Here is a 16,022-nt window from a genome sequence, read left to right as displayed (position 1 = left end):
AGGAAGACCCAAGATTTAGAATGTAACATGGGCTTTTTTCAACAAATGTATATTTTATTTTTATTATGAGTGGAGAGTGAGACTATTTGGACAATCATTCAAAGAGCGAGTACCAAATAGTCTCCTTCTAAGCTACAGGATTCTATGCTATCTTGGTGCACGACTAAAGCCACAACACTAAACTTGAAAACAGCAAAGAGCATGATGTTAGATATACAGACTTCCATCAAAATGAACAAGGCTCCTTCAACAGCACTTTCCAAACTCAACCATTTCCATCTAGAAGGGCAAGAGCTGCAGATACATGGATACACTACCATTTGCAAGTTCCCCTCCAAGCCACTCACCAATCTGACTTGGAAATATCTTGCTGTTCCTTCAGTGTCACTGGGTCAAAGCTCTCCCTAACAACATTGTGGGTGTACCTACACCACACAGACTGCCACGGTTCAAGAAGGCAGATACCCCAGGGCAATTAGGGATGATAAACACATGCTTGCCTAGCCTAGCGATGCTACAACCTGTGACCAAATTAAAAGACATACCCACTCCCACTATAAGTTGTTTTATTCTTCACACTTCTTGGCAATTTCAGCCTCTGTCTTAAGTGAAGGTCTTGTTTTAAGGGAACAGTTCAGTGACCCTTCGGTAACTCAATCGAGTGGCAGTCCACCCTGCATGTCAGAGCATGTCAGCAGATTATTCAACTATAGCAAATTTCACAACTGAGCATGCTGCACCTGGCTCTACCACAGAGCATCTGTAGCAAACATCAGTGGATCATGATGGAGAGCTAGGACCCCAGTTCATGTTGCTCGCTGTTGCTGAGTCGAGAACTCCTGAAGCCAACACAACAACAACTTTTTCAAAAACTGTGAACAACGACAACTGACATATCAACAAACTCACTGTGATCAGACCTTGAGCCTTCCTAAATCCTGGGGCTTGCTCACAATGTAAGTCCCACATCAAGAGGATTCCCTACAAAATACCACTAACATATTAAGCTAATACTTTCCAGCATCTGCAGTCTTTTTGTCTCTAACATACATCATGAAGCAAACACGCTGTGCTGCTGTGGATGAGTTATACTGTGTCTTTCTTTCGTCTTCCCTTTTGTAGTGAAAGCACTTGGTCATTTTCGGGGGATAATGATTCTACAAGCAATCCATTACACCTCAGAAGGTGCAGATTATGTGTAACAAGATATGGTTACCTACAACAACGAGATTCTCCTATGAGTAGCCATCGAGTTGAATTTTAAAAATAATTAATATGATGTGGGCATTGCTGGCTAAGCCAGCATTTTTCGCCCGTCCCTAATTTCTCAAGAGGGGCAGTTAGGGAGTTAATCACTTTGCTGTGGGTCTGAAGTCACATGCAGGCCAGACCAGGTCAGGGTGGGAGGTTTCTTTCCCTAAAGGATATTAGTGAAACACATGGGTCTTTATGCCATGTGGTCAAAATCAGGCTAGCATTTCATTCCAGATTTTTATTTAATTCATATTTCACTATCTGCCTTGATGGATTTAAACCCACATCTCTAGGACATCAGCTGGGGGCTGTATTCCAAAAATACTGATAGAAATACTAGCCCAGTGACATTTCCAGTCTACCACCCCCTCCTGATTCAAATGAATGAGGTGAATTTGCTGAAATACTCACAAGTGGTCTCACAGGGTGGGTGTGTCCCTGGCTAAGGAGACGCTGGCCATTTCAGACTGAAATAAGGAGAAATTTCCTCAGGCTGAGGATTCCAAACCTTCGGAATTTCAAGATGTGTGGATGCTCAGTCAATAATTATATTCAGACATATTTGAAGGAATGGAGGGATATGCAGACCAGGTTCAGATGAGCCATAGTCTTAAATCAACAATGGAGCAAGCTAGGCGGGCCAAACTGCTCCTAATACTTATTTTCTTTGTATCACTGGCCATCACAAAACTAGTAATCTACAACTCCAGGCTAATGCTCTGGGAATATGAGTTTGAATCTCAACATGGCAGTTATTGAAATCTGAATTCAACAAAAATCTGGAATCAAAAGTTCACCGATTGTCAACCATTTAACCATGACCAATTGTAAAAAGCTCTGTGGTTCAAGCACACTCTTTAAGTAAGGAAATCTTACTCAGTCTGGTCTACAGCAATATGCGTGACTGTTAAATGCCCTCTAAAATAGCCCGAGGAATCTAGTCAGGTGAAGAGGTGATTAAGGATGGGAATGAATGCTGACCCACCCAGTGATGCCCACATCTAATGAAGGAGTACAAAAGGTCAGGGCTATGAATGATGTTAGAGTAATTGGTCAAAGTGGAAGCATTATAGCTCACTGATTCCTCTTCACATCGTTGATTCCTCACACCACATCCCTCCCCACATCTTGTTGTGAAAGATGACACATTTTAATATTTTTATGAAGTATAAATCATTGTGAGGATTTGAAATTTGGAATTCTTACGATGTCCTCAGCAATGCAAGACAAAATGGTTTGGCAAGATGTCAACCTTTTCAGCAACACTCCAGTTCTGTAGCTGGGGCAATGTGCATGTGTGCATGTACACGTGCCCGCGTGTGTGTGCTTGTAATTCAGGGCTGAGTTCATCTCCATGACCAATTTTGGTCAGTCAACAAGGGGTCAATAAACAAATCTGAGTTGTCCTTTGTTAAACTGGCTAGAGATTATAATCTCGTTTTCCACCTTTACCAGGCCATTAGCAGACTGTCAGGTGAGCTGTATTTTCACCATCTCCTGCCTGTTCTATTCTGCTTTGGCTGGTTTTCTGTCACCAATCCTCCATTCCCTGAATCTAGGACCTGTCTAATTATCAGTGGAAAAGGATAGGCCTCTGCTGAGTCTATAAACAGAAGAAACACTGATCTTTCATAACAACGCAGATCACTGCACAGTCACAATAGTTTATATTAACTTGCTTGGCACATTTAGTAAGAATTGTGCAGAATATATCCCCACTCGGAGTACTTGGACAAAATGGATCACAGTCGAAAGAGGAGAAAGTGAGGACTGCAGATGCTGGAGATCAGAGCTTAAAAATGTGTTGCTGGAGAAGCGCAGCAGGTCAGGCAGCATCAAAGGAACAGGAGAAGGGCTTATGCCCGAAACGTCGATTCTCCTGTTCCTTTGATGCTACCTGACTTGCTGCGCTTTTCCAGCAACACATTTTTAATCACAGTCGAAAGATACAGGGTAAGACCATTTAAGACTGTATTGAGGAGAAATTACTTCATCCAGACAATGGTGAGACTATGCAATTCACTTCCACAGAAAGCAGTTAAGACCAAAACATTGTATGATTTCAAGAAGTAGTTGGATATAGCATACAAGAGAAGTTCTTCAGAAGAGTCATATCAGACACGAAATAGAACTGTTACTCTCCACAGATGCTGCCAGATCTGCTGAGTTTCTCCAACCATTGTTGTTATTTCAGATTTTTGGCATCCATAGTATTTTGCTTTTATGACATGAACATGAACTCCTTCAGAACCACTACCTTTTACAACAAAACGTTGTGGGGAGTTTATGGAGTATAGTCCACAGGAATCAGATTTGTGTGGGTGGATCCTTTCCCTTTGCTTTTCATTCTTGGACTCTGAGTGTCACTGGCAAGACCAGCATCTATTGTCCATCTGAATTGACCTTATTGAAACATCCAAGATTCATAGGGGGCTTTACAGGCTAAATGAGGAGAGGTGGTTTCCCCTTGTTGGAGAGGTCAGCACCAAAGGACATAATCTCAGAATAAGGGCTTGCACATTTAAGACAGACAAGAGGAGGAATTTTGAGTCTCAGAGAGCAGCAGTAAATTTGGAATTGTTTACTGTAGAGGGCTATTGAGGTTGGGTCATTCAGGCTAAATTATTCAAAGGCAAGACAGACAGCTTTTTAGTCACTAAAGCAATTAAGAGTTATGGAGAAAGGGCAGGAAAGTCAAGGTGAAGATTAACAGATCAGCCATGATCTCATTGAATGGCAGTGCAGAGTCAATGGGCTGAATGGCCTACATCTGCTCCTACATCTTCTGGTTTTATGATCCCTAAGCAATCCTTAGAAGATTACCATGAGTCTTGATTCACAAGAATGGTTCAGGAGATCAGATGCTTCAGTAATATGGCTAGATTGGTGAAGTTTGGCTTGTTCTTGTTTGAGAAGAAAATAATGAGAGGAAGTGTGTTAAAATCACACAGGCTTTGAACAAAATGGATAGGTGGAAATTATTTCCATATTAAAAAGTGTCAGATAGGGCTCACTTGGTAGTGACCCCTCCTCTGAATCCCAGTGTGCTTGGGTTCAAGCCTGACCTTAGGGCTTGAGTACAAGCATCTGCAGAGACATTTCATTGGGTTCCTGAAGGGCTGCTGGATTGACAGAGAACCTGTTTTCTGGGTGGTACATTAAGCTGAGCTGCTATTTGCATGCCTTAGTGGATGTAGAAGATCCCATGGATCCTGAAGATCAGAAAAGTGTTCATAAAAAAAATACAAACAGATCATCGAATCATTACCAATGTCTGTAGGAGCTCTCCCTTCATGTGCAATGGCTACTTGGTTTCTCCTTTTCAAGCATTTCAGAAGTACTTTGTTAGTGAGCTTTGGGATGTCTGACGGTCATTTAAAAAAAACTAGACAAATTCAAGTCTTTATTTCTTTTTCACTGGCATTGAGTTCAAGATCTAAAGATCATTGACTTCAAGTGTGCCGGAAATGAACAAAAGACCAAATTAGTTATATATGTTTTAAGCAGCCTGTGGTTGTTATTTGGAATAGACCATCTGAGAGTGTGACCACCATGAAAAATAGGAACAGGAATAGGCCACTCGGCCCCTCAAGCCTACTCCACCATTCAATAGTGTCCTGGCAGATCTGACACTCCTCCTGTCCATTTCCTGGCCTTAATCTGTAACCCTCGATTCCCCTATTGATTAAAAATCTACCTACCTCAACTTAAATGTACACAAGGACTCCATCCCCATAGCTCTCGGTGCCAAGGAGTTCCAAAGACTCTCTCACCTGAGAGAAAAAAAATCCTCCTCACTCCAGTCTTAAATTGGCTCCCCTTTATTCTAAGGTCTGGTAGTGGCAAATACAAATCAGGGGTTCCAGAAAGGGAACTGAATAATTATCTGAGGTGAAAAGAATGACAGGATTGAGGGGAAAAGGGGAAGCTGAATGAGTTTCTCTAGTAGATAGCAGACATGGACACAATGGGCTGCATGGTCTCCTTTGCTATGCTGTAAGCATGCTATGAATCTGTGATTCTTCTTAATCTGCTGCAGCCAGTGTGGTAAAAGGTGTTGACACAGTACTGTTAGGTGGGGAACCCCAGCATTCCGACATATCTGCCACTTTTCGTTGTCATTGTTTGTGCATTCAAGGGCTAGCACACTGCCCAACCAGCAGCAAAGTGCTGAAAACTAACACCATAACCAACAGGGGAGATGGCAATTAGATCATACAGAGACACAATACATTGTGGTCCCTACCTTACTCAACAAGGAACTGCAAAATAATCAAACCAGACCGTTAGTGCCCTGTGGAACTGGATGCATTTAAATCATTATCCAGTATGTTGGATCTCCCCAGTGGATTACATGTGAGAAAGAGAGAGAGAGAGAGAGAGAGAGAGACGGACAGAGAGATAGAGTAACAAGGTAAGATTAGCATGCACAATAGTGTCAATTATAGAGTGTATTCATGTCTGGTAACCATGCACACACACTCTGCAACCTAACAATTGCAATAAAGTGACACATCACCACAGATCAAACATAAGCATGATTAGAGAGATCATATACCAATGTAGCCTGCAAGCACCACATCGCATTAATATTAAATGGCCATAGATCAGCAATGAGCAGAATACCAGGAGCAGGTAGAATATTTTTTGTCCCTGTGTGTCTTTTTTTTTTGCAACTGCACAACATCCATCACCCATGTGGGTTACTCGTGCTCCAAATATTGAGGGGTAGCAGGAGTAGGGAGGTGGGAAACAAAGTAAAATAAAAATTCATATGTGAGAATAAATGGTCTTGCGACCATTTGTAAGGGTTTGCTAGTTCTGCAAAGCATTTGCTTCCTCAACGACTGGTATTATATTGTTTAAAATTACCATCAAGGCAAGGATGATTTATGATGCTCATAGTCAGAGGTATAGTTCACCCCTTACTAATGATAGAGAGGTCACAAACAGGGGCAGCTCTCATCTCATTCTCACATCACATCATAGTCTCACTGACCAGGATAAAAATTACACACACTTACATCTAATTGTGATTCAAAACCGCCACAACTGAAGATGGTCATCTCTGTCATCACCAGGACCATCTATTTCCACCTCTGGAACCTCACTCCCATCTCAGTTTGCCTGCTGCTTAAACCGTCATCCATTTCTTTATTATACATGATCACATTATTCCAGCACACACCTCACAGTGCTCCCATATCCTAAACTGTTTGAACGTGACCTCATCCAAAACCCTGTTGCCCTTGTCTTAACTCATGTCCGAATCCCGTTTGTCTTTCACCCCCACGCACACTGACCTACACTGAATCCTGCTGCTTGGATGCTGCCTGACCTGCTGTGCTTTTCCAGCACCACTCTAATCTTGACTCTAATCTCCAACATCTGCGGTCCTCACTTTTGCCTACACTGGCTCCTGGTCAAGCAACTTGCTGATTTTAAAACATAGAAACATAGGAAATAGGAGCTTCCCAAGGCCACTCAGCCCTTCAAAGCTGTTAAGCCATTTCATCTAATTATGGTTGATCATCCAACTCAGTACCCTATCCCCACTTTGGCCCTATCACCTTTGATCTCTTTAGCCCCAAGAACTACATCTAACTCCTTCTTGAAAACATTGAATATTTTGGCTTAAACTTGTTTCTGTGGCAGAGAGTTCCATAGGCTCACCACACTCTGGGTGAGGACAGACCCATCTCCTTGCCCTTTCCCTGTAACCCTGCATTTCCCATAATCCACCTGTACACTATGGCCAGTTTAAATTGTTGACAGGATGTCACATTAACATGCATTAGGGAGGAAGCCTTGATATGTTGAATCCATTCCACCCGTTTCAGATTGGACAGAGCTCACAGGTTGATAAAAGTAAAGGTCTTATGCACCACTCTTCACTGCTCACTCCCATCCATCGTTTGCCTTCTCATCCAATACAGCACTGGCCCTGTCCCCACTAAACACTTGCCCACAGTGAATAGTGAGCCTGTGCTTCCACACTGCCAATGATAACAGGGTCAGCCTCTGGCCATAAAGCTTGTACTTACTTGACAACAGGAACTGTTTTCAAACTTCCACAGCTTGGCAGAGCGTGTGATTGTTAACCACCTCGTGGTTAACTAGAATCGCAGTTTTTAGGTGGATTCAGACAGGTCGGTCCCAGTTTTGTGCAAGACATACCCTTGGTACCTTTAATATGTCCCAAAGCTTTTCACAGGAGCATTAAAAAAAAACTCTAAGTTTGGAAGGTGGAGAAGATGTTTCCATTAGCAGGAGAGATGAGGAGCTGAGGGCACAGCTTCAGAGAGAAGGGATGATCCTTTAAAACTGAGATGTTAAGATAGTCCCGGAAATGGGGCGGACCAGAACAATAATCATCAGTTGTTGTAAGAAATCTTTTGGACTTTCTCTAGCATTCTTTAAGGAAGGAAATCTGCCATCTTACTGGTCTACCCTATCTATGACTCTCAATAATTGACTCTTCCGAAATGGCATAGCAAGCCACTCGGGCAACTCGGGATGGGCAACCGATGCTGGCCTTCCCCTGATACCTACATCCCGTGAAATACTTTAAAGCAGGCAGGAGAAACAATAAATATTTCACCAACACCTTGCACACAAGCAAGTGGAATATCAGGAAACAACAGAAGAGGTGCAACACCCTCAAATCCCAAGAGGGTCAAAAAACAAGTTAGTTATCCTCAGATAGCCAAGGCCTCCAGTTTATTTTCACACTGAACAACACAACAGTAATTCAAAACACAAAGGCAAAACGCAGGGCTTGTCATCACATTATACCAAGTCATTTACTCTCACGTCAACATAGCAAGGCAGGGTCAAGGTCAATTGGTGATTGACAGCAATCACTCTGATTTTGACATTTTTACTGTAGGCATCATCATTACCATACAAGACATTGTCAAATGTCAACAGGAGAAGCAGAGTACAGGCGAGAAGGTGGCAGCTGTCGAATAAGCTGACCTGAACTTTCTCTCTCCTTAACAGGTCTGTTCATCCATTGAAAAACCAAATAAGGCACCTGAACCATTTCAAACAAAAGCATCTAGCTTTCAGTTGTTAGAGTCACAACATATATTCAGCTCGAAGACTACTTAAATACAAAAAAAAAATCAACATTTGGAAACTCTGAAGATGAGAGTGGCAGTGAAAGGGAGAGTCTGACAAGAAAGTCAGAGATGAAGAGAAAGAGAAAGATAGAAAGAGGAAAGCAGAATGGGAGCTAAATAATGAGAGCGAGAGAGAGAAAGAGAGAAAACAAGACAGTAACAGATAGATATAATAATCTGCTAAGCCAGCCTGTGAATTATTCATTTCAAAATCTTCTCATCGCTAAATGCAATAGATTTAATCATCTCAGGAATGAAAGCAATCAGCTATCAGCTCCGTCTCCTCAACAGACAGGATTCCAGGCCCCTCCCCATGACAGACGAAAGAGAACTCTACATTGCAAACTCCCCATTACTACAGTGAATACCCTCTTAAATCTGATTAGTATTTTTCAAAACATAATAACCAGCCTCTTCTGCTTTTTTATACCAAGAACTCAGAAAGGGCCAATTACTAATTGGTTGCTATGGATACATGGCAGGAAACATGGCAGGAATCTGTTCAAGAACAACCAGGAATTGATTCTCTTGCATCAAGGAAGAAAGAAGGGATGACAAGACGTCACTATTAATTAGCACAATAAACAAGAATCCGTCCAAATATGCAAACCAGCCCTGATAGCCCGAGAAGCCTTTTTAAAATGCTGTTCCAGTGAGCATCAAGACTTACCAGACACCTGCTTAGAGATGGCTGGTTATGTCGTGTCAGGATTAGTATTAGATTCCTGCTGCATGCTCCTTCTTCCGATACCAAGGGAGCGAGACCTCTGCACCCACTCCTGTCAACACCACAACAGTGCCACTCTGCACCCACACCAGCCAGATCCCGCCTCTCCCAGATTCTCTGGGAATGCCGTGTCCTCCCAGCAGCTGGGGGAGAGCTGGAAAGAGGAGGATGCTGCAGAATCAGCATCACACACAGGCAAGTACTCACACACACACTCTCTCTCTCTCTCTCTCTCTCTCAGAGCATGCTCTGTGGCCAAGGAATCCCAAGGTACTCACATGATTTACTACTGTACTGTGATAAACCAGGAGAGTTACCACACAGAGCTGCAGGATCATCCTGCTCTCTGTCACCCAGGCAGCTCCACTTACAAATGAAGGGAGAGTGTGTGTTTCAGGAGCAATTGAGCACTTTATTTTGTCACATGATGGTGTTTTTCCTTTGAGTCTTTAATCGACCCTGTGGCCCACATCAGTATTTTGACTGATGTGGAATCAGAAGACTACAAAGGACATAATTAGATGGCTATAAGATAATCATAAATAAATTGAAAGTGTTAAGGAGTAAATTCTTTAGCCAACATGCGGTTAGGATGTGAAATCCACTTCTTCTTGGGGTAGTTTTATTTTCTTTGTTCTTTCACTCACACAGCTAACATTTATTGCCAATCCATAATTGCTCTTGAGCACTTCCTTTAGCTGATGCACTCTGTGTGGTTTAGGTGTTTCCTGTCCTTAGGAATCAGGGGTGGTCTTGCCTCTCCTCCAGTTCAAGATGGCTGATAAAGCCAATACATTGATCAGCAGACAGTGACAGTCCTCAGTCTCTCCCAGTGTTACAGGCGAAACAAGTGATGGTTGAGTGATTGGGCACATGAGGTATTTGGAGGTTTATGTACGAGAGAATATTCTTTCCCCCTCTCTGTATGGATAGCTGGGTATTTCCATGAGAAAACATGAACCTGAACACCAAAAATGTGGCTTATTATTGGTACCAACGGGCCCGATTCCTGAACCATTCTCAGTGGAGATTCTCCCATTTCTATGAAATCCTTCATAGAATCAATTCATCTGGACACAGTAGGAATGATTGAAGAGGGATCAGGAGATTAAGTAGTCAGGGTGCGTCAGTGGGTAGCACTGCTGCCACACAGCATCAGGGACCCAGATTCGATGCAACCCTCAACCAACGTGGAGTTCGCACGTTCGCCCCGTGTTTGTGTAGGTTTCCTCCGGGCACTCCAATTTCTTCCCACAGTCCAAGGATGTGCAGGTTAGGTGGATTGGCTGTGCTATCACGCCCAGGGATGTGTAGGCTAGGTGGGTTAGCCCTAGGAAATGGGGATTGGGTAGGATGTTCTTCGGAGGGTCAGAGTGGACATGTCAGGCCAAATGGCCTGTTTCCATACTGTGGGGATTCTATGATAGTCACCAACCAGGAGGTTTACAAGCTGGGTAAATAGCATCAACCAAGAAAAAACATTCCCTTTCGAGGGCTGGCTCAATAAGCAGAGGTCAAATTTCCAAAACCATTGGCAAAAATATTCAAAGGGAAGGGGATTTTATCTCAGAATCCTCAACACTCAATCTGAAAAGGCATTAGAAGCTGCTGTTATAAATAATTTTTAAAAGGGAATTGGGCAGATAACTGTAAGATGGAATTTACAAGATTTCAGGCAAAACTACATGGGGACAGGGACTAAACAAGATGTTAATGCTGGATAAACACAGTAAAGGGGTGATAATTCATTAATTATCTGTGTAAATCTAAGAAGAGAGACAAAGTGAACAGTGACATTGACAGTGAACCTGCCTTTGGACCAGAAGGTCCAAGTTCAAGTCCCAATTGCTTCAGAGGTATGTCATCACATATCAAACAAGTTGATTAAAAATAAATATAAAAAGGGGATTCTGGGTTTTGTGGCACAGTGGTAATGTCCGTGCCTCTAAGCCTGGAGACCTAGGCTCAAGTCCTAACTGGTTTAGAGGTGTGTTCTAACATCTCAGGGTTGTGATTAGAAAATGTTTATAAAGAGGGGTAGTGGCCCTTTAAGGGGCTGTCAAACATTAAACAGTTAATTTGGTTACTGGTTTTTAAAAACAGCTGGAACTACACACTACATGGGAAACTATGGGCAAGACATTAAACTGTTTGCCAAGGAAACTTCTTGTCTCTTGCTACTGCATCACCTTCAAGCTTGGATCCCATTAACACATGACAGCTCAGTTGGCTGGATGGCTGCAGAGTGATGCCAACAGCATGGGTTCAATTCCTGCACTGGCTAAGGTACCCATGAGGGACTCTCTTTCTCAACCTTTCCCCTCACCTATGATTCTACAGTTAACCCCAAGGGACCCTCCACCAATCATCTCCCTCTCTAATGACTGAGCATCCTTGTGGTCTACTAGGACTATAGTGATTTTATCTTTAAGGTGCAATGGTAGTGTTCCTATCTCTGAGCAAGGTGGTCTAGGTTCCATCCCCACAGTATGGAAACAGGCCATTTGGCCTGATAAGTCCACTCTGACCCTCCGAAGAGCATCCTACCCCAATTCCCATTTCCTAGGGCTAACCCACCTTGCCTACATATCCCCAGGCATGATAACATGGCCAATCCACCTAACCTGCACATCTTTGGACTGTAGGAAGAAACTGGAGCACCCAAAGGAAACCCACGCAGACATGGGGAGAACGTGCAAACTCCACATTGGTTGAGGGTTGTATTGAACCTGGGTCCCTGGTGCTGTGAGGCAGCAGTGCTAACCACTGAAATAACCTGACCCCTCTTAAATCATTCCTACTGTGTCCAAATGAATCAATGCTAAGAGGGATTTCATTGAGAAACTGGAGAATCTCCATTGAATCTGCAAATGAAGTCTGCCATAATACTTTTTTTGGTTAGCTATTTTCTAATCAGCTGGTTCAGAGATATTGTGACACACCTCTGGAGCAGGTGGGACTTAACCAGGTGGCCCAGGTTTAGGAAGTAGACACATGACCTCAACACTCCAACAGCCCTTTCACAATATCTCTGAACAGGGGGTTGATTAGAAAAACACATGATTGCTCTCTCAAAGCCCAATGGAGGTTTGTTGAGCCAACTGGCTTCCTTCTATGGTCTAGGTTTTTCTGATTCAAACAAATTCAAGAAACTGTTGTGGGCATCATGGAAAAAACAATTGTTGAATATTTTGAAGAAAATGGGAAACCTGGCTTCTGAAATGATGTATCTGGGGGACAAAGGCTATACTTGCCTGAAGTCAACACAGATTATCCACTTGCCAATTAGTAAAATAATTTTTGTCTGATCGTGTTTCTACAAGTCATCTTACTGCCTCAAACCACATTAAAGGCACTACAAAACATGTTTTTGCTGTTGTTATATATTGGTTGCAGGTAAGGCTTTATAGTTTAAAATTTCAGCAGCCATTAACTAAAGAGATGTTAACCAAAGGAATAGGTTCATTCAGGTGTTCTAAACACCTCCTGCATTCCTAACGGATACATCTTTCTAATGACAATGGAGAGTTTCAGTGATGAAGAAAGGCTGGACAGACTGGGATTGTTTTCTTTGAAACGGAGGAGGGGACACACACACACACACACACAAATCCTTTCACCCTCCTCCAGTATTCACCCTCCATATGGACCCCTTACCTTGGCCTCTTACCTGCCCTCCATCTCTTCATTGAAAACTAACAGCATGACATTGACCATCTCAATTTCTCCGCTCCTCTCAGCCACTCTAACCTGTCCTCTTCACTCTCACAGGTCCAACCCTAATCTTGTTACCAAACACACCAGCAAAGGTGGTGCTGTTGTAGTCTGGCACACTGATCTTTACCTTGTGGATGATCAACACCAACTAGAGTCAGAGTCAGATGTACAGCACAGAAACAGACCCTTTGATCCAACCCGTCGATGCCAATCAGATATCCCCACCCAATCTAGTCCCACCTGCCAGCACCTGGCCCATATCCCTCCAAACCCTTCCTATTCATATACCCATCCAGATGCCTTTTAAATGTTGCAATTGTACCAGCCTCCACCACTTCCTCTGGCAGCTCATTTCATACACGTATCACCCTCTGCATGAAAAAGTCAACCCTTGGGTCTCTTTTATATCTTTCCCCTCTCACCCTAAACCTATGCAGTCTAGTTCTGGACCCCCTACCCTAAGGAAGAGACTTTGTCTCTTTATCCTATTCTTGGACACTTCTTCCTCCTCCCCTCTTGGACCATGAGCCCACATCCCAACAGAAGCCATTGTTGCCAGGACTATCAGTGACCTCACTGCCTCTAGAAATGTTCCCCTCCACTGCCTCCAACCTTATACATGCAGTCACATGTAGGCTAAGCCAGATAAGGACAGCAAGTGTCCTTCCTAAAAGAATGTTACTGGACTAGATGGGTTTTACAATAGTTGAATGTAGTTTTATGGCACATTATATTTAAAGTCATCCAGCTGTAGTGATGGGATCTGAAGCCAGGTTATCAGCGCAATACTCTGGACCTTTGGGACAACTAGTCCAATGACATGACCTCTAGCCACCATTTCTTCCCATGACTTACAAAGAAATCATGGCCCGACATCCAGCACTACTTAATCAATTAGATTTTACTTCTCTCCAATTTCAGAAGAGTTTTTGTATTTTGGTATCAAGCCCCAAAGATTAAATCCTACAAAACATCAATCTACTTTCAGAGTCACAGAGTCATACAACATGGAAACAGACCCTTCAGTCCAACCAGTCCACGCCAAACATAATCCCAAACTAAATTAGTCTCACCTGGCTCATATCCCTCCAAACCTTTCCTGTTCATGTACTTATCTAAGTGTCCTTCAAACATTATAATAAAACCTTTCTGGGCAAGGTTTCTGCTTTTGTAACATGCACCTCAGAGGTTATAGCCCATCTTGTGAGTTTGCACATCTGTAATGTTTTAAATCACTTCATCCCAATTAATGTCCAATAACAGGTCACCAAGGTATGCATTCTCTCATCACTCTGCCTGCTCTGAGCCAATCAGTCAGTGCACACTTTTTTTTGCCTTTAATCTGATTAGGAGCAAGTGGAGGCGAATTCCACTGCGCTAATTAGTTTTGGATGAAGTGTAAATCTATGCCTGAGGGATGGGGCCAAGATATTTTAATGGTGTCCAGAACACACCAGTAAAATTAACCTGAGAAAATCAAAGTGGGAGTGAGGAGAATTAGCTTAACAGGCAATAAATTTTATGAGATGAGGCAGTTCACAAATAAAATTCTGCACTGCACTTTGTGTCTTTCACTGTGTCTCACACCTGCACACACACACACCATGGGTGCTGGGGATAAAATAAGCACTACCGCACTTAGGCGGTAGTGTGGGGAAAAAAGAAAAAGAAAAAAAGAAAAAAAAAAAAAAAAAATTCTGCACTGCACTTTGTGTCTTTCACTGTGTCTCACACCTGCACACACACACCATGGGTGCTGGGGATAAAATAAGCACTACCGCACTTAGGTGGTAGTGTGGGGGTTAAATTAAAGAATAAAAAAAAGAAAAAAAAAGAAAAAAAAAAAGGAGTGTACCATGGGTTCTGGGGATAAAATAAGCACTAAAACAAAATAAAATTCTGCACTGCACTTTGTGTCTTTCACTGTGTCTCACCCCTGCACACACACACCATGGGTGCTGGGGATAAAATAAGCACTACCGCATTTAGGTGGTAGTGTGGGGATTAAAAAAAAAGAAAAAAAAATGAAAAAAAGAAAAAAAAGAAAGAAAAAAAAAAGAGAAAAAAAAAAAAATTCTGCACTGCACTTTGTGTCTTTCACTGTGTCTCACACCTGCACACACACACCATGGGTGCTGGGGATAAAATAAGCACTACCGCACTTAGGTGGTAGTGTGGGGGTTAAATTTAAAAAAAGAAAGAAAAAAAAGGAAAAAGAATAAAAAAAATAAACAGCATTAAGTATATTGGGTGTGGGCGTTTGCACTAAAGAAAAAAAAAGAAAAAAAAGAAAAAAATAAAATTCTGCACTGCACTTTGTGTCTTTCACTGTGTCTCACCCCTGCACACACACACCATGGGTGCTGGGGATAAAATAAGCACTACCGCATTTAGGTGGTAGTGTGGGGATTAAAAAAAAAGAAAAAAAAATGAAAAAAAAGAAAAAAAAAGAAAGAAAAAAAAGAAAAAAAAATAAAATTCTGCACTGCACTTTGTGTCTTTCACTGTGTCTCACACCTGCACACACACACACCATGGGTGCTGGGGATAAAATAAGCACTACCGCACTTAGGCGGTAGTGTGGGGGTTAAATTTTTGAAAGAAAAAAAAAAAAAGAAAAAAAGAAAAAAAAATAAATAAAATAAAATTCTGCACTGCACTTTGTGTCTTTCACTGTGTCTCACCCCTGCACACACACACCATGGGTGCTGGGGATAAAATAAGCACTACCGCATTTAGGTGGTAGTGTGGGGGTTAAATTAAAGAATAAAAAAAAGAAAAAAAAAGAAAAAAAAAAAAGGAGTGTACCATGGGTTCTGGGGATAAAATAAGCACTAAAAAAAAAAATAAAATTCTGCACTGCACTTTGTGTCTTTCACTGTGTCTCACCCCTGCACACACACACCATGGGTGCTGGGGATAAAATAAGCACTACCGCATTTAGGTGGTAATGTGGGGATTAAAAAAAAAGAAAAAAAAAATGAAAAAAAGAAAAAAAAGAAAGAAAAAAAAAAGAGAAAAAAAAAATTCTGCACTGCACTTTGTGTCTTTCACTGTGTCTCACACCTGCACACACACACCATGGGTGCTGGGGATAAAATAAGCACTACCGCACTTAGGTGGTAGTGTGGGGGTTAAATTTAAAAAAAGAAAGAAAAAAAAGGAAAAAGAATAAAAAAAATAAACAGCATTAAGTATAT

At 42.1% G+C, this 16,022-nt stretch overlaps 1 protein-coding gene across 13 annotated transcripts in view; it reads right to left on the bottom strand.

Moving 5' to 3' along the window:
* plekha6 (pleckstrin homology domain containing A6) overlaps positions 1–16,022 on the bottom strand; it is a 341,146-nt gene that overhangs the window by 279,135 nt on the left and 45,989 nt on the right. The window contains exon 1 of one of the 13 annotated variants that reach the window (XM_043716439.2): positions 9,049–9,265. The exons of the other annotated variants lie outside the window; for them this stretch is intronic. The gene's annotated coding sequence lies outside the window, so the exon portion shown is untranslated. Of the gene's footprint in view, positions 1–9,048; positions 9,266–16,022 lie in introns of those variants that run through there. 13 annotated transcript variants of the gene reach the window in all.

Source organism: Chiloscyllium plagiosum, unplaced genomic scaffold (assembly GCF_037043375.1).
Source record: "Chiloscyllium plagiosum isolate Xiang-an unplaced genomic scaffold, Cpla_swu_hap1 HiC_scaffold_26, whole genome shotgun sequence".
Classification (NCBI taxonomy): Eukaryota; Metazoa; Chordata; class Chondrichthyes; order Orectolobiformes; family Hemiscylliidae; genus Chiloscyllium; species Chiloscyllium plagiosum.
This window is presented reverse-complemented; position numbering and strand designations above follow the sequence as displayed.